A 23,586-nucleotide genomic window follows, 5' to 3' on the forward strand; every position below is an offset into this window, starting at 1 on the left:
AGAATCCTATTTTAGGCATATAGCTGAGATGCCCAGCATAGACTCCCAGTGTGTGCTTTCCTACAGGTAACAGACAGATCTGCAATACCATCTGAACGTGTAGTCTCTCCATTGACTACAGAGGAATTGAAGGTCAGCTTGGGCTCTTAAATCATTTGTTTACCCAGCATATCTAGTTTAAATAGAAATAGAGAGGCCTCGGTCAACAATGAGTAATTGGCAGTTAAGATTACAAGTTGTATCCATAACTTTTCCTGGTTCCTGATGAAAGAAATAATCATTGAAAAAAATATACATATCCATTTTATAAAATGTTTTTTAGCCATCTAGATAATTACTTGTGAATTCCCACTCTGCATTCTTAGTGTTTTGTTGAGTTAATACAGAATGAATTACTAATATATTTTTTCAATTGTTATTTAGGATGTCTTTTCTGTTGAAGAACTAAAGTATATATCTATCTTTCCAAAAGCTGCTGAAAGAGGTGGCAAGGGTGAAAAGGTGGGATACAGACCAAAGGCTATGACAATTTTGGTCCCTTGTTGCCTTCTGTTACTGAGAATTGGTCTTTGTCCACCTGAGAGGGATCAGCAAGGACTTGAGAGGCTTATTTGTAACTTTTCTGCCTATGGGCTTTTTTAATGCCCCTATTAATGCTTTATTAATCTCCCTATTTGTAAAGTGACCATCCTCACAAGGTAAAGGACCAATGTCATCTCCAGTCCTCCTTTTGCTGTTAACATATTTTTAAAAGTCATTTTTACTGTTCCCTACAGTACTGGCCAGCTTCAAATCTAATTGAGTATCATTGCCAACAGCGAGCTCCGTACAGTCCACTCCCTTCTTTACATACAGCATCACACACACACAAACACACAAACAAACACACACACACACCCCTAGCCTGCTCTGCTTCTCACTTCTGACGACCATCTAACCAACCATCGTAGCACATCAGTCACAGGACTCTTCCCACCAGGTTTTGCTTATGCCAATGATGTAACTCCAGGACTGAGCCAAGGCTTCTAGCTTCTCTTACTTTTTCCTTATGCCGTGTGCATTTGTAAACAAACATTTAAAATGTGCTTCATTACACCCACCAACTTGTGGAGCAGACTGAAGGATCTCACTAACACAGTCCCTCAAATCTTGCCATACTGTCCCATAGCTTATGTCCCATAGATGTTTTTATCCCTTTCCTCTTTCAAATCTAGTTTAAAGTTCCATCAATCAGCTCTGCTTTATCATTTTTTTTATAAATCATATAAAACTCCTTTAATGGGTAGCTTCTTTAAGTGGATAAGAAGACAGAAGCTGTAATATGTCTTGTCTCTAGTAAAGCTGTAGATACTGAGCTGTGTTCTGGAGACCCACACTGTCTGATTGTGGGACTCGTATGCCATAGTAAGCACATAGCTTCAGAAAAGTGATATAAACCATGGCTAGCAATGACTGCTGAACCCTGAAGGCCCCTAGACCTAGATTTAGATTACAAAGTCCTCTGCATTCCTAAACGTAGGTTTTCACACATGCTCTGAAATGTTCTTACTAAGGTTGTAGGTGCAACCTTTGGAAGACAATCAGGGAGGCTAAGGTCCTAAGGTCCAAAGAGCTCCACCTGCTCAAGTCCTTTGGCTGGGCAGTGGTCCTGCCACCCTGCCCCATGGTTAGAGCTGTTCTCTGGGCAACAGGTTCCAGGTGCTCCCAGGCCTGAGGTGGTTGAAGTCGCAGCTCCTTACCCCCAGCATTAACTTGCCCCAGGTCCTACCTTTCCAATAGCTGAAAGCAAAGCTGTGGAGCCAGAGCACCATCAGACGGAGCTGTATAACCAAAATATTGTAGCTCAGCCCTTCCCAGTCTGGAGTGAGAGATTGCAACATGTTCACATTATGAGTAACTGGTGCTGAGCAGTAAGTAGGCTACAACAGATACCTATAGAGGTTCCACTAGACAAACAACTATATTTTTCTATATTTTTATGTTATTTCCATATGATTTTTATTTTTTTTTTATATTAGCAGTCCGCAATGTTTTGCAATCTCAGGATAAATTGAAAAAATGTAGTGAACAGACATGAGCTAGTGACACCCACTTTATGAGTTCCCATGGCACCCAAATCTTTGAAACCAGGGAAGAGGCCCAGGCACACTCAGAGCAAGGAACAAAGAGTCTCTGCTTAGCTTTTCAAAATACTTTAGGCTATAATCACCTAATCTCCTTGCACTTCTATCACCCACCTATAAAACTGAACAACCTCTTCAGTATCTCTCATGAGCGTGTTGCGAAGAAAAACCCATTTGGAGTTTACAAAGCTTCACATATTATGGGAATAAGCACTCCAGAAAAGCCTATGAATTAATGAGCAAGGACTGTTTCTGCTGATGCTTTTATGTGCTCTTTACTACCATACCTGCCAAATGTAGTTAGCATCATTAAGGCTCTCTGTTGTAATATGACACAGAAGTGAGACCTAATGAAATACATAGAAAAGAAATAATGTTACCCTTCACAGCAGCTGCTCAATCAGAAACGTAGGTAAAGTGAACTAATGGACCTTTCCACTTATATTTTTGAATTTAAAAAAGGCAGGGTGTTACATATCACTATCTATTTACACCACTGCATTCCTCATTTGCTAATAACAACATTTCTCCCAATACTTATTGTAGATAAGTGAGGTTAAAAAAATGGCTAATTTACTTGCAATATTTAATGAACTATGCATGAGCTTTAATGAGCAAAAGATAAATGCAACTACTGCCAATTTCTATGTGCTTCTTTAGCATGATCACTATGAAAATCCAGAACTTTTTGCTTATCTACTCATACTTGGTGTAAGTGCATTAGAAAATTGGATTTTTACAAAGGCAGTAGTCTGTCATCACTTCTTTGCCTTTTTCCAAATTCTGCAGTAATTGCATATGTAAATTTATCTATCCCTACATATGCTAAATGTGCAGATTTATCCTGAACCTTTACACAGCTAATGTGCTTATTATTTGGTAACAACTTATTTGTCACAGATCAACACACAGAAGACCCTGCCTCCATCCCTTGCAGCCTGCAGAAAAATTAAAATGCACTGGGAGCCCCAGTTCTGTCAAAGGACAATTCTTTCTTGAGTAGCTTGTTTGATTTTGAATTCTCTTTAATGCTGTGCTTAGGTGATGGGAAATTCATGGAAGTGGCTTAGGATAAAATAAAGCTTCTATTAAATGACAATTAGAATGATGCCTCTATGATGCCAGGCCCAATACCCTACCAAATAAGACAACATGTTCTCGGTAAACAGCAATGGAAAACCTTTGTTTCAAGGAATCCCTGCACTTGCTTTCAAGTTTAGTTTTAAACTAACTGCTTCTGGCATCCATCCCCCATTAATTAAGGATTTGTTACTCTTGAGAACTGTCACGCTTTGATTCACAGGGAACCTTTCACTTCCGAACCTCCCTGCCAAATTTAATTCCTCCTCAGCCAGCCATTTTAATCAGCAGAAAAAAAAAAGATACTTCTGGCTTTCTTCTGGAAAACAGCATTCTGACCACATTTGATATTACATTTTTTTCCCCCAAGAACTAATAGCTAATCTGTATTTGTTTTGTTGTGTGCTTCATGAATGTTATAAATTCTAATAGATCAGCATGTTGCTTGCAGTTATCTACAAAAACTTCTACTCTTGGGTTTATTAACATCTACATTACACTTTTTTTAAACAACCATTAGTTGCTCATTGATCCTTTATTTAAACCTTGCTATAAATTGCATGGAATAGACTAGATGCTTCTGCAAAAGTCAACTCAGAAATTTGCAAAAGTGGAAGTAAGCCAAGACAATCACTGGAGGGCCCTGTAGCCTCTCCAGCCAGTATCAGATAAGATAGTTGTTTTCTGCTCCTTCATTGTGGTAACACTGCCACACTGCAGCTGAGTTCTGACGGGTCTGTCCTGCAGCAGGTGATGACAGAAGCTGAGCTGAACCCTGACTTTCATGTTGACAACCCAATCTTATGCAGTGTGCATTTGATTTCTTTCTTTCATTTTTTTTTTTTTTTTTGCAAATAGCACTCTGAGGTCATACTAAATATTGCATGAAATAATGGCACATGAATTTCTTTATTGTTTTGCTGGATCACGTCAGGCAAGTCAATTCTCTGCATCCATTTTATCATCTGCCTCCTAATATCTGTAGTGTTTTTGGAACAGGGACAAACTACAAACTGTTTCTTGTGATGTTCCTTCCAGCACAAAATCCACTACCATAGTTTAGTTTTCTCTGAGGTCTTTAAAACATATTTATGACATGAATATGTAAAAATGTAGTATGTATTACGAATGTAGAATACCTGTTTATCTGTTTTTAGTAACTAGTTAAAAAATATGAAGGTACTTTTAATTAAGCTCAAATAAAGTGATTTTGGTGTGTTTTCAGCAGCAGGACGAGCTTGGTTAGGTGTGGAGCTAATCTCAGTTACCTAAACACTGAGCTGATTCTACTAATTTGACATATCCTTTACTGGCATCAGAATAAATAATAAGGACAAGTTTTATTTTTAGTTACTGAAACTCAGACTAACTGTCTAGAGTGAACAATCATCAGTTCTGCTGCATTTTGTGCTGAAAAGGCCTTAAAATGAAGTGTCTTGAGTCAAGGAATTGGAAAGAATAATTATCTCTGAAAAAGTTTTCCTCAAGAAACGAAGATTAAAACACAGGAGAGAAGAGACCAGGGCTGGTATTGAAAGTAGCATTTGAACAGAGAGAGATTTGGGTTTATATTCAGTCCTCAATATGTCATTCAGAATCAAAGTAAAATAAGATATGCTGAAGAGTTTGGAAGGGTGTGTGTATCCACAGGACAATCTCTTATTTTAAGGGTCATGCTGATCACTTGTGAAGAGGAGTGACCTCCATTCTCTCCAGAGGGGTGACCTCTGTCCTTTGCTTTGGTAGCAGACATTTGGACATCTACCAGAGAGCAGAGTTATCACTGGAGATTTATATTGCACCCAGCTCCTTAAAAGCCAGATGTGTGCATTACTCCTTATATTGAATATCATTGCTTCCAAAATTCAAAGTAGTTTTGCATATGATTGGGAAGATGAAGGCTAATTAGTTCCACTTTGTCAAGCTTGAGTTAATCCAAAGCAGTTTAGCAAAGGTTCTTTGAGCAGAAGTATCCCAGTTTTGAGGAAGAGTGCAGCAATGTTTCCATCAGTCTCTCAATGTTCAGAGGCCAGCCTGTCAACTATTAGCATCTTCTACCTTGGGAAATCCAGGCTGCAGGCCTCCTCCGTTCTGTGGCTGGCTCGCTCCCCACATTGTAACTTCTGTACCACATGCACAAAGTCACATGTTTCTCCCTCTTCTCTCTCTTCTAACTCTTCTTTTCCATCTTCTTTCTCTTCCTCTTTTTCTCCTTCTCCTTCTCCTTCTCCTTCTCCTTCTCCTTCTCCTTCTCCTTCTCCTTCTCCTTCTCCTTCTCCTTCTCCTTCTCCTTCTCCTTCTCCTTCTCCTTCTCCTTCTCCTTCTCCTTCTTCCTCTTTCTCCTGCTTCCTGCTTCTTTTTTATTACCACATTTTTCTACACATTTGTCTTCAGAGAAGAAACAATATCTTACCTTTCCCTGCATCCCCAAGGCAGTCTGTGAGGCTGGTGCCTGGAGCAGCTACACCACCACACACAGAGTTAAAAAAATTAAATAATAATAATAATAATAACAACAACAACAATAATAACAACAATAATAATAATAAAATAATAAAAGACAGGGCCTACCCTCAAGGATGTTTCATTCTAGCTGTGGTCCACTTCTAAAATTAAAATATTGAGCAGAATACAACTTTTTGAAAGACTTATATGGAAAAAAAAAAAGAAAAAGAAAAAGAAAAATCATGTTTGTTTCATATGTTTCCTTTTCATACAGCTAGCAGCACTCATTCTATAGCATTCACTATTTAAGTGCATGCCAAGTCTCAACAAAAATAACCCATTTATTCTTAATTTCCAACAGACCTGTTCCCTCATTTCTAAGTGCGAGGCCCCAGGCTTGCAAACTACTCTGTGTGGATGGAGAGATTTGTGCAAAGGAACTTGCAGGTTCACAGCTCATGCTGAATAACTTCTGCCACAAGGTGAACCAAATGATAAAACAGATGGACCCTAAATATAATTTTTTCATTATTATTGGTATTATTGCTGAATTAATAAGCTCACGGGAGTGTCGTATTACAAATAAACAGTAATGCATGCCCTGAAGAATTTAAACTTAAGCCTTTGCCTTTACAGCAGCTTTCATTCTAGGAACTCAATCCTTTAAGCACTCACAAATTTTCTCTTGCAATCAAAAATACATAAATGAGGAAACAGAGCCACAGAGAACTGAAACTTTTCCACAAATCTTACAAAAGAGCTCTGCAGGACTGCCTTCAGGAAACTTGGGTGCTAGGCACGTAGGTGCTGCTACTGCTCAGAAAGAAATGTCCAGCATGTCTTAACTCCTCTAAGATGTTAGCAACTCTGCATTGCATCCTGCTGAGACCCCAGGCACTGGGGAAGCAAAAACTGCTTTTTGAACCCTAGTGAGGCTGGGGACTCATGCAATATTAAAGTACAGCAATGCTTCTCTGCCAGTATCAAAGGAGAGATCCTGAAGATCCTGCACAACTCAACAGCCCTGGACAGCTCTGTTGTCCAGAAACCTTCTGTAAGTAATATAAAAAGTCATGCTTCTTTGTGAACAATCTTTAGTATGTTCAGATTTTGCAAGTTTAAAATACATCTCTGGGCAGTTTTAGCTACAGAGTTTTCCTGTAAGTGGATCTTCTTTTCCCCTTCTATATGACATTCTTTATCCTCCTTTCCCAGTTTTTAGTCAGAACCATATTCCCCTCCTTCTCTCATCCCTGACTGTTCACTTGAGGTTTGTATGAAATGGCTGAAAACCTTGTTCTTTAGGCCCCTACAGATGATCAATGTTGACACAGAAATAATAAACTAGCACTGTATCTTATAGTTGGAAGAGAAAATAAATAGGAAGAGACATCCCTACTGTGAACTTCTATGAGGATCTGTTCTAGTTCACATTCTCCCATATGTATGTGCTTTCTACTGATTGGGGTCACCAGTAGGTACCTGCAGAATGTATGCATCCTGCTGATATGGGCAACAGTCTGCACAGAGTTGAGACACTGATAGCCTGGATATCAATAACTATTTTATTTTCTTTATCAGAGACTAATGTCAAGAGAATATTAGTTACCACAGCATTGCATCAGATCTACCATTTACCTACCAAATTGATATGTAGCAGAATCTACTGTCTCCTTCACCCTCCAAACAGCTGGTACACATCTAGAGGTTAAGCTCCACTGCAGCCTAACATAACCATCTAGAACATCCTAAGGGAAAAGCTCTCCTGACTTTATTTAGAAACTGGAAGGAATGTGCTGGGCTACAAAGTCCAGCCTACTCATCCTCATTGTGGAACTGGATTTAACTCCTCCAGTGCATTGTGCAGCAATCAGGGATGTGCCAGCCTCAACTAAAGAGCAACTTACGTGATTCATATTTGTTGCAAGCTGGCAGGGGTCTGTTAGAAACACTCAAATTGAATGGATTGGAGAGTTTGGAAGTTTTCCAAGCCTGTCAGACTGCTTTGAGATTGTCTTCTGGGACATCAGCAATGTAGATTCATGCTTTAAGTTAAGGCATGGAAATCTGGCTTTGAGCTTCTGGAGTTGCAAATGCTATAAAAACAGCTTGGAGAAGCAGTTTACAAAATCTGATCTTCTCATCTAGACAATGAGTAAGAACCAAGAGTTCTGGATTGGGAGAAGATTCAGCAGCCTCCCAAGCAGTTTCTCACACAAAGATATTTACAGAAACAGAGCAGAACAGAAAGGTGCTTTCATCCCTACATCCAATGGACAAGGAAGACTGACAATGCTCTAGCAACCCAGGTAGTATGTTCTTTTCCAAATTCTCAGAAGGCTAGAAGAAGGATTAGAAATAGATAAAAAACATTGTTTCTGTATGTGTAAAGGTCCAGAGGAAAAGTAGAAATGTCTTGATCTATTCCTGAAATTTTTATGAAGTCAGAATAATAATCTATGCATAATATTTATTTCTTACTATCTCAATGTAAAAGTCACATACTATATTTCTCAGGGGTAGTTCGGAGATTTAGAGACTGTCTAATGTTTTCCAAAACACTGAGCATCATTCACACAATTTAAATCTCTAAGAAATCAATCTGACTTCTTCCAAAATTGTTTTGAAGCTGCTCCATCAGTTGTCCTATCATAACATACAGAGTATTGAGCACCATATACAGAAGTCTACCTGTGCTGTAACTCCTGGTCTGTGAAAAATATGGGGGAGAGAAGGAAGCCTTCTGATTTGTTTGAGCTGTGCTCAGTAAATTCACTCTTACTGAGTCCTAGAATCTTTGGACAATGTGTGTACTCTTGCAGTTTTTTTCTGTTTCTGCATGTCTGTTCCTGAAAGAAAAACTAGTCCATACAATTCAGTCAATGTCACAGGGCAAGCCAAGCATTGTTAAAGTGCCAGAGCTGAAAGATTTTTATTTGATTTGTGAGGGGAGAAAAAAGGCCTTGCTGACTCTCCCACTGGCATTTCCACAGCTAATCAAAACCAGGAGCATGGGATTCTGTGAAAGGCACTTAGTTTTCAGCTACTGACTGCCTCTTCCAACCCAACCTCTGTGCATTGGAGATCCTTTGTATTCTGTCTGGGCCAGAAACTTGAATTCTCTGAAGGTGGGGATGGAATTTGCAACTCCCTCAGCTGAAGTAATGTGAAAAGTGCCTCTTTCAAAAGTGGTCTTACTCTACCGATGGCATCTCCTCACTTTTTCACCTCAACAAACAAGCAAGATACAGATCTTTTGTCCAGGAGCCTTGCTCCAAAAAACCTACTATGAAAGCTCTCTGAGCAAGTTCCACAAGTTTAGGTTATAAATAACATTGGTTGCTGTGATCTTAAGTAAAAAAAGAGAACACCAATAAACTTTCCCTTAAAGAAAGCACATTGTGTCTTTGCAAGCTGCTCCTGAACAGCACAGCACAGAGCTATAGCCTCCTGCAGCCTTGTGAGAACATGAAGGTGAAGGTCACGATTACCTGAAGGCCTGGGTAAGAAACTCACAGGGATCATGCAATGTTGATATAGACTCCTTCAATCCCTGCAGGACACAGGCTTAAAAGGTAGCTCCTGAGACACCGAGTCAAATTCTCAGTTGTCAGAGGAAACGAGGACACCAAGAGACTTTTTCTTAAGTATATGACGTTCAGTCTAAGAATTTGTCTATTGTTTTGCCCTTGTTACTCTTAGACAAATGCTCCTCTAAAGCCAGACTGTTCTAGTAGTTAAAAATCATCTTCTAATTTCCTGCAGTTAATAGTCTCTTGCTGTTTTTTTCAACATTATCCCTTAATGCAAATAGCTTTCCCCCCCCTCCTTCCAGGTTTATAGAAAGCAATCATATCTTTCTGTAATTCAGAAGAAAGCTGCTTCTCTTCTCTCCCCTCCTCCTCCAGCAGCAAGTGCACATTAGAGACACAAGAAAGGCAAGGCCATATCAAACATGCCATATTCATTCCCCTCATAACCATAGCTCCACCACAAACTGGTGGCAAATGTACTAGGCAGAAGAATACTGTACCCACAGAGCTCCCAAATTCCCTGAAGCAATGACAGCAATGCTAAACTCAGCTGAAATATCACCCATGGAGTAGATGTTTCCTACCAGACTAACAAAACCCAAAGTGACAATGGATAGCAAATAAATAAAAGGATAGCACAGGATAGTACTCAAGCCAGTCCCCTGGCTCTGTTAAATTTGTTCCTATGGACAGCTTCTGGGATCTCATGGAAGCTCAGGCCTTAAAACAAATCAATTTGTTATTCTTTATCAATAAGACTGTGTTTTTACAAGAATTGCAGAGGGCACATTAATTGCATCACATCTAATTCTGCTTTCACTGCATTTCTGTAAATGCAGAGCGATGCCACTTTGGGGCATTTACTGCTTACTTGGGATTGCAGCCAAAGACCTCCTTGAATAGAAAAGACAAGGCTCTACCAAGGAGCTGATATATGGATACCCAGCTGATATACGGATGTGTGTGTCAGCCATCATCTACACAAGAGTAACAGAAGTGTGCCACTCTTAAGAGAAAGCTATCCACATTTGACTGTCAACTGTTTTGCTTGAAACAATGTGATCAATAATATTAATGATTAGGCTTGTTATTTTGCCTAATATAGGAAACTGCTACAGCCCACATGAGCAGGTGAATATTTTGCACCCGACAAGTGAAGAAAATTATGAAAAATAATTATTAAATATATTTTGGAAGTTCCTGAATAAAAATGATTATGCTCTGCGTGTCTGTGTGGTACATTTTCTTCTAGTACTTATGCTTCTAAGAGAATTTAGCGCTTCTCCAAGAGAAAGATTGACAGCTATGGAAACATCTCTCTCCTCTTCATTCACAGACCAGGTACATCAAGAGCATCTCTCTTGTTCTGAGCACTCCAAGGTGACTCTCCACTTTGAAGTTTGTCTTTTCTGTCAGAGATGCCAGCGGTTGTTCCGTTCTGCTTGTGGAAACCATGAGGCACTTTGAAGTTTTCTTTTCCTGACATTATTAGCAATACTTTTAATCTATGCATTATAAAAGTATGCTTTTTTGAAGCTTTCTCATGGTTTTCTGTGAGAATATTCAGTGTGGGTGTTTATTTTATCTCTGTGTTTCAAAGTAATGGCCCATTTTTCTTGTAAAGCATGGTCAGAAAGATAGATATACCCTGATATGTCATCCTGAGTCTTGTTGGAATTGATACACCAATTTAAATCCATTTTAGAGAATAACAATTAATAACAATTAGCAATCTAACACTTTAGAGAATAACAATTAATAAAGGAATAAAAGGAACAAAATAGAACTTTTTATCATATGTTATTATTCACATATTCCCCTGTGTTATGAAAGTGGAGAAAATTGAGTTGCATCAGTGCATAGATCTAAATTAGACAATGCAGACAGTCACGTCCAAGGGACCATAGCATCTGAGAACAAACTAGAAAAACAAATAGAAAAATATATATATAAAAAAAATAAAAAAATTGCAAAATTCTAAATAATTTTAGTAGTTCAGATGTGTTATGCTGAACTTCAAGATGATGGCTCTCTCTTCAACCTAACTCTCCTCATTTAACTGTGGTACATCATATTACTGCTGGATATTTAGTGTCAACACGGGTTGCTTAAGGACAGGAGCACAGAAGTTCATTTCAGCTTCTTATATTTATTTAGAAGATCATTGAAATGCATTCTTGCTAAGTCAAAGGGAAAGTCATTTATCTGAGAACAAGTAGTTCATGTAAGACATGAGAGAACATACAGGAAATTACATTTAAATATATGAAAATGACCTTTCCTTTCCTTTCCTTTCCTTTCCTTTCCTTTCCTTTCCTTTCCTTTCCTTTCCTTTCCTTTCCTTTCCTTTCCTTTCCTTTCCTTTCCTTTCCTTTCCTTTCCTTTCCTTTCCTTTCCTTTCCTTTCCTTTCCTTTCCTTTCCTTTCCTTTCCTTTCCTTTTTTCCTTTCCTTTCTTTTTTCTGTAGGGTGGTCAAGTACCGGAACTCATTGCCCAGAGAAGCTGAGGAGTCTCCATCCTGAATTATGATTCAGAAAATAATCTTGAATGACTATTGCTGGTCTTAAAATATGCTGTACTTGACACTGTAATGACACATTTACTGACACTTGAAAGGTCTGGACCATTTCTTTTTTGGCCTATCTACCCAAATAGTAAAGAATCATGGCCCTGCTTCATTGGGAAATCTTGCATATGTAAATTAGATGTGTGGTATGGAAGACTATAGATAGGTAGGCTTTAGGCTATGTATGGTCTGTTGACTATATGTAGACTATAGACAGATGGTCTCTCTGTATCTTTAAAGAAAATACTGAACCTCTGAAGGCTCAGGGAGGTGTGTGTCTGATAAACGTGTGATCACATTACCGTATGCTCCATTTCAAAAGCTGTGATTGTTATTGCTAGATCGCATTTTCTTTGTATTACGACTTACATACAAAATTAGCTCAGGGATATTACAGGGTGTTGATCTATCTGTGGAGGGGAAAAATGGGATGCCCAGTAATGCCAAGACATGAATAAAAACGGAAGGAGTAGTTCAGTGTATAGGGACCCAAATTTAATGGCATATCAGGGTCACTCAAATTCTCTAGATAAGATCAGAGCAGGAAATGAATGCAAGGCTTATGCCTGCACAAAGAGGCCATTCTTTGCAGAGAGACAAGTATTGCACAAAGTGAGTGGGCAAAGTTTGCCTCCCACATTTCTTTCATTACTCATACCTAACACCTGCTAGTTAACCAACATCCATTTTTCATGCTGGCCCGCTCCAGTTGCATTGAACATTAATGTCAGTAAGACAATCTCTCACTTCATGCTGCCTTATACAGGCAAAAATGGTGGTGCTGCCAAAGCAGTGCAACCTGGATTCAGAGGTACTCACTGAGTTTTAAAGCAGGACGTGCCTGATTCTCAACCCCCAATGGGAGACAGTGTTGCAGAAACATTAGGGGAAAAGGAAACTGCACTCAGCAGCAATGTGTGACTGTGTAGGGCTCAAAAGAACTGTGCACTGTAAGAAAACAAATCTTCAAACAGGCAGAGTGGCAATTTACCACTTGGGGATGCAAGTAGGACACCAGACTCCATTAGCATTACCCTTCCTTGTGGAATAGTTATTGTAAATGAAAAATCCCAATTCTGTGTCTTGCCTGGAAAACATCATATATAGCAGCTGAGCATGTTTTCATGCTGAAATGACCCTTGACAGCCCAGTGGCTCAGAGGGACTGTAGTTAATTACCACCACCAGTATCTATGGCAGAAGAATATCCTTGGAAATCACCTGCATGGATATTAAGCCAGCTTGCAAGAGCTTGACAAATTGCAGCGTGATCACGTGTGGCTTTGGTCTTGGACCTTAACACTCTAAATTATCAACACACAGATGCCTTCCAGGGGGCTACAGTGATTTTCTCTCTCTGAAAACATAAATCCATCAATTTAGTGGGTCGGAAAATGGATCGATACCTTTTAATATATGGTGTGACATCATGTACTATTGTACTATATAGTAGAAATGAAGTTGATGATGAGACAGAGAAAATGGCCTGATACGCATCCACATCTCTGGCTGCTTTACAGGGAAAAAAAAAAAAAAAAAAAAAAAAAAAAAGGAGGATACCCTTCTAACTTCAGTGTGGCCAAACAAGATGTGGTTAGACACATTTATTCTGCAGGATCTAACCATACTGACAAGACTCTGATGAATGAGAATTGCCCTAAGCACAATATTGTCTTTTTTTTTTTTTCATTGTCAGTGACTCTCCACATAAGCTGTCTTTCATGCCCTAATTCTTTGTGTTGGTCTGTATGCATTTTGGGCTGTGGTGCTTTGACATGTTAATGAATTTTGCTGTGATGGTAATAACTCAAAGCTAAGGGACACCTGGTGATATCATCATTACCACCCTGTGTATGATTATTTTGTCACCCTGCCAAATTTTAGTCCAGCATTTTCAGCTGAGAAAAAATAACATGTCCAACAGGGAGGACAGGTAAGGGGTATTTGGCAGTGTCCCTGCATTAGGCTGACCTACATTGTGAGAGCTAACATACAAGAGCTGTGTGTTGGGAGTACGAGTATAGCAAGGGCATTCACTTGTACGGAAGGGACTTTCCTTTGACAGTTTTTTATCATTTTTCAAGTGAACTTTGTGCTGGGAGGAAGGGAGTGAAAAAAGCTGAGTTTGCTGAGTGTGGGTTGTGCAGACTCATTTAACACAAGGATTCTCAGGTAGCACCACCAGCCTGTCCCTGGCCTGATGGCAAGCTGGAAGAATAGGTCAGCTTTTGTGTGAGCCTACGCCATTCCTTCAGAAACTGCCCCTGGCTCCTGAGTGAGTATTTATTGTTCCCCTCGGGCAGTGAGACTGAATTCATTCGTGAATTTCATCTCACATGGGTCTGGTTCATTAATATCAATGATTTTCTAGAGAGACTGAACTTTCAAAATGGTGTATAATCATTAACAACAAACCTTGTAGCAGCCCACTGAGATGTTATCAGCATGGTTTTCTAAGAGGAAGGAGATGCCAGAGTCTGTGCCCAGTGACTTCTGCAGTCACAGCTCCCAGACTGTATTCTTAATGTAGTAACTTTTGTTTAACTGAGACTGGACCAATAAAACACATTTAGGGGAAAAAATATATATCTTGCTTTTACGTGGTGGTCATAAGCCTCAAAGAGCTTTCTAATGGAGGTAAGCACTCTTATGTCCATTATAAGAGTGGGGAAAAAGAAGCACTTGAAAGCAAAGTGATTTTCCCACCCACATTCAGTAATTAGTTGGCCACCTGAGATGCATCCAGGTCTCCTGGGTCCAGTCCACTTTCCCAGGTCCCACATTGATTCCTGCTAGCAGTTCATACCCCCTTGGATCTGCTTTGCAGAATTGTTTATGCTGAGAGGGACCTTCTGAGAGCATCTAGTGCAAATCCCTCCTCAGCAGAGCCATCTAAAGCAGGTTTCCCAAGACTGTGTCCATCTGGGTTTTGATTGTCTCTATCCACAATCTCTCTAGGCAATTTGTGCCAGTGTTCAGCCACCTTCACAGTGAAAGAGTGTTTTGTTTTGTTTTGTTTTGTTTTTATTTGTGTCCATTGCCTTTTGTCCTAATAGTGGGAACTATTGAGAAGAATCTGGCTCCTTTATCTTCATTCTCTCCCATCAGGTATTTAGACACATTAATAAAATCCTCCTGAGCCTTCTCTTCTCCAGGCTGATGAATACCAGCTCTCTCAGCCTCCTTTCATATGAAAGATGCTTCATGTGGAAGACACTTGCCTCAGCATTGCAAGACTGTGACACAATGAGGTGCCTCCAAAGATCCACAGCCCTGCAGAAGTTTGTGGTATTCAACGTCATAAAGAAAGTAGTCATTAGTTTTACATTTTGAGTTTAATCTATGTTTGCCATTCAGTTTATGGTGTAAGGAGCATGAAGGATTCTCACTGTATTTTCTGCAGAGCTAAGAGCCAGTCCAGGGTTTCTCAGCTGCCAGAGTGATATTTTTCTGCCCCAGGTACTAGAGCAAAGTGACTCTGTGATACTCCTTTTCTCTTATCTTTCAGTTTTCCAAAAGAACAAGATCCCATCACTTCTCACTACCCGAGACAGAGTCACCTGTCACCCCCATGCAGCCCAGGCCCACTCCATTTCACACCAGCTCCTGTGAGAAGCCTCGTCCCTTCCCTCACCAGTGTGTGGTCCCTGCTTCACCTCAATCACTGTCACACAAGTGAGGAAGAGCAAATGGAGAAACCCAAGCTCAGGCCAGATCTTGTTCTTGTCTCTGATGGCATAAAAGGAGAGGCCAGAATGGTGAGCCAGCAGTAGAGGGCTGGAGGGATGGAGAGATGGAGCTTGCTGCTCCAGTTGTCTTGGGGGACATGGAAGACGGGGACATTGTTCATATTACTCTTAGCATGGCCAATCCTGATGCCCCCATTTCAAATCTTTTCTTCTTTTCTGCACAGTAGGCAGGGAGATGTGGAAGACAGACACCAGGCTTGGTTCCTCAGCCAGCAGCTCATACCAGCAGCTCCCTCTGACCTTTCCCAATGCCAGCAATGGGATGGCAGCTGACACCAGCCACCAGACAGCCCAGGTGGTAGCCAGTGCTATGCTGGCCTTTACTGGGACAAATACTGAAACCTTCTCTCTCTGTATCACTCTCCATCCTTATCTGCAAAGTTGTGTTGTGTATTATTAGTAAACTAGATATATCAGGCAGATACTATCTGTAAAAATTGTGTCCCATAGTTAACTGAAAGCTCTTGAATAAAATCCACAAAGAAAAAAATAAATAAATCTGTCCCAATTTATACCCATTTTCTACCTTTCACAAGCATTTTCTTCTGATTTCATATACAGTTTGTATTATCACAGCATTTTCTATGATTTTAAATATAAAGCTTCATGCCATCTGAAGCAAATATTTAGCAAGGACCATTACAAATGCCAGTGAAGACACAACACCATGAAAACACCCACCTTTCTTAATACTGCAGCCTTGAAAAGCCCCTTGTTTTGCCTGGTGCCAACAGCCAGTAGTGCACTCTCTATGCTGGACTGAAGGGTGCCAAATCAGAGCGCAAACATAATGCTCTGCTGACCAGTTTCCTATGGCATTTCCTATTGGCATTTAGAAGCAATTTCTTCTGGGTCCCAGTGGATGCACAGCTGTGAGGGTCACACTGCTGACAGTGTCACTTCCATTTTCGTTTTTCTATTATGACTTCGAATCTTAGAGGAAGTGACACATGACTTAGGAGGAGTAGAAGTTTTGCAAGCTCAAGACAATTTCCAGATGTTATTTTTCCTAGGGCTCTACTGCAGTATTGCTCATAGGTTGTAAAAGGCCCCTGCCTAAAGCATCCACATAATGAGATCCAGTGGATGAAGGCAGCCTAAGGGGCCACAGTCAGTATCATGTCTTGTCCCAGTACCACAGCTGGAAGGTGTTGGAAACAGAGATATGACAAGGTATTTTCTTAAATATATCTTTTAGAAACCACTAGATAATGTTTTTTGTTTGTTTTTCTAACATGAAGGTTGACATCATGTGAGGGCTACAGATAAAAAGAAGGAAACCATTACAACATTACAATCCAAAATTTAAAAACACATAAACCAAGCAATGTTCTGAAAAGCTGGAGAAAAATCATTTCATTTTAAGCCATTACAGCAGGAGCTGCCACAGCAGTCTCGCTAATAAATTAGCAGTCAGGTCACCTCCATATCTGGGTTACAACTGGGTCAAATAAAAACTGACATCTCATTAGTCTTTGCTATTCATCCAAGGCTTTGACTGTAATACCAGGTCTTCCTGTCTTGAAATTATTTTTCAGTCCCAGGCAGAGGCCGTTGAGATTTTTGATATTAGTGAAAACACCATGTTTTAAAAAAATACATAATCTTATTAATGTATGGTACTGCTTTAATAATAACAGTAACAGCTAATAGTAGCAACAATAACAAAATGTATTTACATCACTGGAACATAAGTCCATTGGTTAAGTTTAAGATCCATCCAGCTCATTGAAATTAGTGTTATGTGTAAGGACAGGAGAGGCAGTGTAACTTTCGAATTTCATCAGTCCAGAGGAGTTCCTCATCAAGAAGTTGCAACAGTAATTATTTCTGTGTAATAGTTCTCAGTGGTTTTATTTTCTACACGCTCATGCAGTGAGTTCATCATCCCACATCCAAAACACTCTGTGGCGTAAGTTCCATCATTTGTCTGTGTGAATGAAAAGTTCCTCCTTTCATTTGTTTGGAATTGAACCATTTTGAGTATTGAAAGTTCATTTTGTAGCTATAATGTCATAGATATAAGAAAGGGTGAATATTGCTACCTGCTTAATCTCTTCATGTGATGCAAACTTTGTAAATCAAGATGATATCATCCTCCCTCCCCAAACTGTCTCTTTTCTGGTTTGAAGACACTAGGATTATTTACTTGTTCCTAAAACAGGTACTATTCCTTTGATCTTTTCTGCTTCCCTTCTTTGACTTTTCCATATCCTTCTTGTGACAGAACATACTTGAATAATACGATATTCAAGGTGTAGGTGCATTATTGCAATATGATTCTTTTTGTGTTGTTTTATCTTTCTTTCCTAAGAATCCCTAATTTTAAATAGTTTCCATGCATTTCTGTAAAAGAAGAAAAGGCTGTTTTGGGAGTCTCCAAGAACTCTGCTATGGTGAACACTGACACAAATAATGCATTACAATAATACCATCTTGATGGATGGTGGGATGATGCACTGTCTGAACTAATGATTAGAAGAGCTGCATTTCCCATTTTAATGAGACGCAATGATGTACACAGATTTGACAGCTCATTCCTGATAGGGTGCCTGCCCCTTGTTGAAAGACTTCCTTGCCTAAATTTCAGAAGAGAGAGCCATCATTTATGTGGGTGTTTTCTTGCTCTGCAGGCAGCCAATTATTGCCTATCACATCTCATGCAGCTGCTATTTTGCACACACAAGCACAGGCAGATGTCACATCCTATTTTCACTATTCCAACCAACCAGTAAAGACGAACATGGAAAGTCCAATCCTTCAAGCCTTGAAGACTGAGTCTGCATTACCATCAATCATAATATTCTTCCCTGTGCTATGGAGAAGCCTAGCCATTATTAGTAACGTAAGCATGTAGCTAACATGCTACTGAGCAACAAGGCAAGGATTGCATTTTCAAATTCCTATCAGTTTAAAGTTTTAGCTGTATGTGGAAAATTTGGTTTTATTTCCAACTGATGAATGTAGAAGTGAATGGAGATTAATATCTTAAAGCCAAAAAAGTACTACTTCCAATTTCTGATCTTGGCTTGTAATGACTGTATCTTGGCTTGTAATGACTGCATTGTAATCTATAATCAAGTACCAGACACAGGCAATTCTTTAAGGCCCTGATTACATGCCATCAGCTGCTCTCCAGCTTTGACTGTGGGTGGTGAAATTCTTCTTGTGTGGAATGTCAATAAATAAAATTACTTCAATAGAATCTCTCACTGCTAAAATTTTTCATAAAAATTTGTTGAAATAAAGAACTGGCAGGCCACAAAAATGATCAGAAGGCTGGAGAACCTCTCTTATGAAGACAGACTGAGGGAGCTGGAGCTGTTCAGCCTGGAAAAGAGAAGGTTCTGGGGAGACCTTATAGCGGCCTTCCAGTACCTAAAGGGGGCCTACAGGAAAGCTGGAGCGGGACTCCTTGCCAGGGAATGGAGATTTGATTTAATGTGGCTCATGGACAATCCCTGCCTCACTGCACCCATGGCTGCACGAAGGTTTGCATGGCTTTCCATGTGCAGCTCCATGGCTGTGGCATAACTGACGGCTTGAGCAGGCAGGAAGTGGCAGTGGTGTATTCCGTGGAAACAGAAGTAACCAGGGAAATGAAAAGGGAAACCTTCGGCTTGTATTGTGTTCCACATGGCCAGACCAGAGAACTCGCTGACTCAGTGCAGCACTTGCTGATACAGGGTCCCAGCACACAAAGGGAAGCCGGACAGACCATATAGACTGAATGCACACACATTGAAATGCTGATTTGTCCATGAACTTGATCTTTTGATTGTTCCACAGGGACATCGATATGAATAAGAGTGGTTTAAGCTGTTGTAATACACCCCAGCTTGTACTGAATAAAGGTCTCTCTCTGGAGGGCTCCAGGATTCATTTAATATATGGGAACATCTGCCATGCCTCAGACAGAGCAGCTACATCATCTTCTGCTTTGAACCACAATGGAAGTATAACCACCGATAGTGAAGAAAATAATTTTATGACTGGATGCAAAAGAAAACTCCATCAACGTATTTCATTACTGTCATGAGTGACTGAGTGGTTTTCCCAGACAAAATTCAAAATGTTTCTATCAAAGAGTTTACGGACATTGTTAGAAGTAATGTTCACATACTCTGACTTGATCAGGAAATGAAAGTTGGTACATGGATGGATTTTTAGTCATTATCAAGATAGCATCAGTGTAGAAAGATTTTGTTTCTTTTTTTTTTTTTTCCACCAATGTGTATTTCTTCTATGTAGGGATTTTGCTAAGTAGCACCAATGATTCCCATGGCAAAATTAGATTGAAAAGGAGAGAGATTAGTTTATTGTCTAGTCCTTTTGGCTGAGTGGAATAAAGCAGTCATTAGTTCATTTGTTATTACTGATAACAATCGAGTATTACATAAAAGCTCTCTCTGCTGAGAAAATCTGATTTGAAGTTTGTTCTTAAATAGAGCAAAACAGGGAAGATCATTCAACCCTCGTTGTAGTCATTTGCAGAGCTAATGTAGCATCATCCTTTATCTGAAGAAGATGTGTGACTGAATGATATTTGTAGTGCTGTCTACTCTGCTTTCATAAACTCACCTTTCCCTGACTCTAAGGGAGAATATGCACTCATTACATTTAAAAGGTTTTATTTTATGATAGCTGGTATTAGAGGATTACAACACATAGGCTTTAAATACCAGAATCTGGAGTGAAAGTCTCCACATCTCTGACCTTACTCATCTTTTTGATTATAACCCTTTTCTTAATTAAGCAGTGTTCTTTCTGAGCACCTCTAAAAAGCAGCTGGAAATACAGTTGGTTCTCAGGTACTTAGGGTAGCACCAGCTTTTGAACTGTCTTTTTTGTCTCTTGCATGGTCAGTAGGCTACACAAGCCATGCTGGTAGTGTTCAGAGCTTGTGTCATCATGGTCAGTTGCCTTGTTAAAGCAAGTAGTAGGCTCTGTAAAATTAGTAGAATCATATTGTCCTAACTCTGGTGTAACTCTATGATGAATCGGGTTACAGATGTATTATGTAGCATGAATAACTGCACAGCAATGACTTATAACCATCCCCTGAAACAGCCAGGTGCAGTGAGAAGGTGCAGCTCTGATCATTAATAGTCCTGAGACTGGGAAGGGCAGAAGAATCACAGGTGTTTTTCTCCTTTTACGACAACTGACAGACACCTCATGAGTTATCATTTTGAACAGATTACTTAGATCCTACATGGATTACTAGAGGTATACAGGTTAAGACTATATTAGCTGTGGTTATTGTCACAGTTAATCACATGGGATTTGATCTTCAACTGGTGTCAGTCTGACCAGATCCATTGAAGAAATTACGGAACACTCTCTGGTAGCAGCTGAGGAGCAGAACTGTGTTTTGCTACATAAATAACTTGTGGGAACTATTACCTGTATATCACAAACTATTTCGATGTCACAGACATGATCAAAGCTGGAAGAAAAGAGTATTTTTACAAAATAAAGACACAAATGTGCTTTATATTATGTTTGTAAAGGTATTGAATACCTTTACATCCACTGAAAAACAGAAATGACCCGGACTCCTGAACCTGCTAACTAAAGACAAAAGCATTCTGTCAGACAAAATCCTGTGCCTTGGCCCAGGGAGAAGAGACTGTCCAAAGGTCATCAGTCTCAAGGGAGGGGCACACTGCAAGAGCATACTGCAACCACACACTGCAAAAGCAGAACTCTTGAGAAGCTCTGGCTAGAAAAAAGCACCTTGCTCTTCAGCAGTGGTTACAGAAAGAGACATCCTGAGGCAAGTCATCCCCAGCAAAGTGAAGAGGTACATGGCTGAGGGGATAAACAATGTCATCTATAGGCATCGCACTGATTTTAAACCTCAGACACTGACTGTCAAAACCAGCATCTGGTTTACATCACACAGGAGTGTTTCCAGGATTGTCCCCTTAAAGTGATGGAAAAGAGTGGATAGAATTGCCTCCAATCTCCCTGAAGTGAGACTGAAATGCAATGACATTTGTGAGGACCCAACAAAGTAAGGCAACTGGTCAGGTCAGAACTCGAAGAAGGGCAGGACTTGTCATGCCACAGCTCAGAAAACATATTGGTAGTCATGTCAGATGTTAAACCTCGAGAATATGGTTTAGTAAACGTATTAAGTTATTATTGCAGAAGGGGGGAACAAACTCAGTGACAATGCCTTGTCTCTTGGCTTTTCTTTCTGAGATAACTTCTTAAATCAAACAGACTTTGTCTCCTGGCATCACTGTGTCCTTTGATAGATGACAGCCTGCTAAGCCATAGGGGAATCTGACAGACTCACAGCCAAAGACCTTCAAGGTGGTGTGAAACTGTTGAACATTCATTCAGCTGATGAATATTCCAACTGCAGAATCTCTCTGCTTTTCCTGAGCTTTAAAATGGGGTCTTTACTGGAAGAAATGCTTGCAGTAAGAATAGATTTTTTTTGATTTAAAAGAAATGGTCCTTGAAATTCAGTAGATGTTCGCTATATTGCATAATGATATACATGGGCATTTGCAGAAATGTAATGTTATCTTTTCTTATGGATGAGATAGAACACTTGTTTCTTGAGAATAAAAGTGCAACGTAATTTTTTTGTGTGCTTACATGTAATGAGATATTGAGCTCTTGATACATGCTTTCCATTAAGATGAAAGGCAGTCATGCATTCATGTTTACTGGAAGGATGTCTGTCATACTCAATGCCACTGTTGAAAGTGACACCTTTTGAAAAATCTGCCTCTTTCTGGAACAAATATATGTTTTGAAAGAAAAGACTTGTGGACATAAAAGGTCCTAATTGTGCTTTACTGCTGCCATCTTCTGACATCAATGTTAAATTGCAGTTTTTGAAAGAATGAAATTAGCCCAGACTATTTTTTTTCTTTTTTTTTTTTTTTCTTCAGTAAATGCCATTACATCAGTAACAAAACAGAGTAGGCTTTCACATATGTGCCTCTCACTCGTGAAGAATATTTTATGATGGGAACTGTGACTGTATGAAGTACAGTTAAACACTCTACCAGATGGGATAAATGGTACCTGAATTTCATTCTGAACATTGTTGGTTACATGCACTACATAGGAGCGAGAAGGTACAAAGACAGAGAGGGTCTAATATTCTCATTCTTTAATTCTTTTTATTAATCATTATGATCTAAGTTGACCTGGTCAAAGGGTTGGGCTAGGAACACATTTCTAAAAGAAGCGGTGTGATTCCAGTCACTGGTCATTAATGACATCCAAAAGCTTTTTTTCTCCATCAGGAGCACAGTAAAACCAGCTCACTAAACAACAATAAATTAAAATAAAATAAAATAAAATAAAATAAAATAAAATAAAATAAAATAAAATAAAATAAAATAAAATAAAATAAAATAAAATAAAATAAAATAAAATAAAATAAAAAGAGGAGCAAAACAGAAGCATCCCCTCCACAGGGAGGGGGAAGGTCTATGGATTGACCACACATGGCTACTAGAGAGTTTTCTACTGACCGTGTATGGCTCAGATGCCAAGGTAAGGGATGATACAAAAACTTGAGATAGGTATAGTTGGTGTGAACATCATATGAATGGGCATTACATGGACATGTCCTTCGCAATTACACAATGCAGTGACAATAGATGGAGACCCTTACAGTATCAATTTCCTGTGTCCTACTTGGATATTTGGATTCCCGGTAGTTTGTTTATAAGAAAACTGTCAGGTGATGAATTCAGCAAAAAAATCTGGGCCATAGGCTATGGCATGTGCTATAAACTGCCAGATTTGGGTTGTGACCAACTCTCACCCCGGAACACTCACGTTCCCCTCCTCCAGCGATGCTCAGCTTGCAGCCGCTTCGTATACATATACACTTGCCTTTCACTGAGCTCAATTAATGCAAGGTTTGATGCAGGCTGTGCTAACACATTTCCTTTGAATTAATTTGTGCCAGAGCTGTGGAAGAAAGAGTAGCATGGGATTAATCTATGCTTCTCAGCAAAGCTAAGCCCAAGGCACATTCAAGCATTGCTGTGACCAAAAACCTGTAGAGCGGCTGATCTAATGATGTTTGCCTTTAAAGATGGATGGAAATAAG

At 39.6% G+C, this 23,586-nt stretch overlaps 1 protein-coding gene and 1 long non-coding RNA gene across 2 annotated transcripts in view; one reads left to right on the forward strand and one right to left on the reverse strand.

Annotated features, from left to right (window-relative positions):
* The window catches only part of SPATA13 (spermatogenesis associated 13), a 192,894-nt gene extending 176,571 nt beyond the window's left edge, over positions 1 to 16,323 (reverse strand). The window contains exon 1 of the mRNA XM_084525534.1: positions 16,176 to 16,323. The gene's annotated coding sequence lies outside the window, so the exon portion shown is untranslated. The remainder of the gene's footprint in view (positions 1 to 16,175) is intronic.
* LOC311424857 lies at positions 13,987 to 15,881 on the forward strand. The gene is made up of 3 exons (XR_014686214.1): positions 13,987 to 14,020; positions 15,254 to 15,503; positions 15,662 to 15,881. It is a non-coding gene; the product is annotated as an uncharacterized lncRNA (long non-coding RNA).
* Positions 16,324 to 23,586: the final 7,263 nt, after the last annotated feature.

This window comes from Aythya ferina, assembly GCF_964211825.1.
Source record: "Aythya ferina genome assembly, chromosome: 1".
Classification (NCBI taxonomy): domain Eukaryota; kingdom Metazoa; phylum Chordata; class Aves; order Anseriformes; family Anatidae; genus Aythya; species Aythya ferina.